We start from the raw sequence: 2455 nt of genomic DNA, 5'->3' as shown, positions 1-2455 counted from the left end.
ACTTAATTATAAGTTACTTATAAGTTATAAGTTAATTGTAAATTATAAGCTGAAGAAGTTACTAGGTTGCATTAGCCACTTTTCAAATGCTCAGTAGCTGCAAATAGCTAGCAGATACAATATTGAACAACTCAGATGGTGATCAAGTGAGAGGCAGAGAGTTGCCTCACCAGGTAAATTGAATGCCTTAATATATGTGGGGGTGGGAGTTGAATCCATCCCTTGGTGCTATCCATGGTGCTCCCACATGGTGCTATCCTTCTCTCTCCCTCTCTCCCACTCTCTCCTCAGAGCTCTGGTCTCCTCATATAAAATATACATCTCTTAGAAGTAGTGTTTTAAACTCTGTGGTAGAGGTATAATATTATGTGGTAGGACTGGGGAGCTAGGTGAAGGCTATGCAAAAAGACTCTCATGCCTGAGGCTCCAAAATCCCAGGTTCAATCCCCAGCACCACCATAAGCCAGAGCTGAGCAGTGTTCTCCTTCTCTCCTTCTCTCTTTCTCTCTCTCTCTCTCCCTCTCCCTCTCTCTCCCTCTCTCTCTCCTTCCCTCTCTCCCTGTTTCTAAAACCAAACACAGGGCCAACAAAATAGCTTATCTGGACAGTGCACTTATTTTGCCATGTGCACAGTCCAGGTTCAATCCAACCCCTACTTCACTGGAAGAAGCTTCAGTGCTGTGGTCTTTCCCTCTGTTCTTTTTTAAAAATTTATTTATTTATTTATTATTGGATAGAGACAGAGAAATTGAGAAGGGAGGGACAGGGGTGGGGGGAGAGATCTCAGTCCTATTTCACCACTTGTGAAGCTTTCACCCTGCAGGCGGGGACCAGGGCTTGAACCCAGGTCCTTGAACACTGTAATGTGCGCATGTAACTCGGTATGCTACCATCTGTAATGTGTGCACTTAACTCGGTATGCCACCATCTGGCCCCTTCCTTCTCTCTGTTTCTGAGTCACATGCACTACCATTGCGCCATGAGGTCAGCTCCCTCTCTCTGTCTCTGTTTCTTTTTCTATCTAGAAAGTCCCAGAAGAGTGAGACCCCAGAATAAATGAATAAAGGACTAAATGAACAGTTCACATAGTAGGGATTCCATAAATGATATTATTAACTACCTTTATCATTTGTCTAAAATTTCTTTACTGAGGGATTAATGATTTACAGTTGACAGTAAAATACAATGGTTTGTACATATCCCAGTTTTTCACATAACAATTCAACCTCTACTAGGTCCTCCTCTGCCATCATGTTCCAGGACCTGAGCCCCCCCCCCCCATCCCAGAGTCTTTTACTTTGGTGCAATATACCTTTATCATTTTTATTTATTTTTTTAAATATTTATTTATTCCCTTTTGTTGCTCTTGTTTTATTATTGTTGTTATTATTGTTGTTGGATAGGACAGAGAGAAATGGAGAGAGGCGGAGAGAAAGATAGATACCTGCAGACCTGCTTCACCACCTGTAAAGCTACTCCCCTGCAGGTGGAGAGCCAGGGGCTCAAACCAGGATCCTTACACTGGTCCTTGCTTTGCACCACATGCGCTTAACCCACTGCGCTACCACCCGACTCCCACCTTTATCAATTCTAAAGGAGCTGTTTATTAATGAAAGAGAGAGAGAGAAGAGAAAAGTGAGAGGATCAGAGAATTACCCTGGCACATGCAATGTTGAGGATCAAACTCAGGACCTCCTTCTTGAGAGTCCAACACTTTATCCACTGTACTGCCTCCTGGGCTGCTTTATTGTTACTGTTAAAGCTGGTGTGTGTTTCTAATTATTTGTTTCTAATTGAACTCAGTGCCGAAAGCTTTAGAGTTTAATGCTTTATTCATCACACCACTTCCCAGGGCCATCATTAAGATTTTTGTATCTATCAAGACCTCAGTGTAACAGAAGAAATTGGTATGGGAAATAAAAAAACAGAGACAAGGTAGAGTGTCGTATGCTTTACATTGGTTTGTTCTAGCCCTCCCCCGCCAAGAGAATTGGATCAGTCCAGTTAATTTCGCGGGCCCACTTGGCCCCGCCCCAAGGAACCCCGAGAGAGGGTTCCTGAGTGCGAGAGGGCCAGAGTTTCAGAGGGTTCCCCAGTACGAGAGTTCCAGAGTTCCTGAGTTCCTGAGTTCGAGAGGAAGAGAGAAAGGGCCAGAGGGTTCCTGAGTTGGAGAGTTTCAGGGTTACAGAGTAAGAGAGAGTTCCACAGTGGAAGAGTTTCAGAGGGTTCCCCAGTACGAGAGTTCCGGAGTTCCAGAGTTGGAGAGTTCCCGAGTTACAGAGTAAGAGGGAGTGCTTGTGCCGCCGCAAAGAGACAGCAGAGTTCTGTTTGGTGATTAGTTTGTCTTAGTTTATGAATCGTTGTTCCTGAATAAAGAAATACAGCTTCCCTGCCCAGCCGTTGTCTCCGCGTCTCTGTTACCCGCCCGTGAAGCTAGCCGGCCCGGCAAGAGCCT

Source organism: Erinaceus europaeus, chromosome 4 (assembly GCF_950295315.1).
Source record: "Erinaceus europaeus chromosome 4, mEriEur2.1, whole genome shotgun sequence".
Taxonomy (NCBI): Eukaryota; Metazoa; Chordata; class Mammalia; order Eulipotyphla; family Erinaceidae; genus Erinaceus; species Erinaceus europaeus.
The sequence above is the reverse complement of the archived record's forward strand: the minus strand, read 5'-3'. Positions refer to the sequence as shown.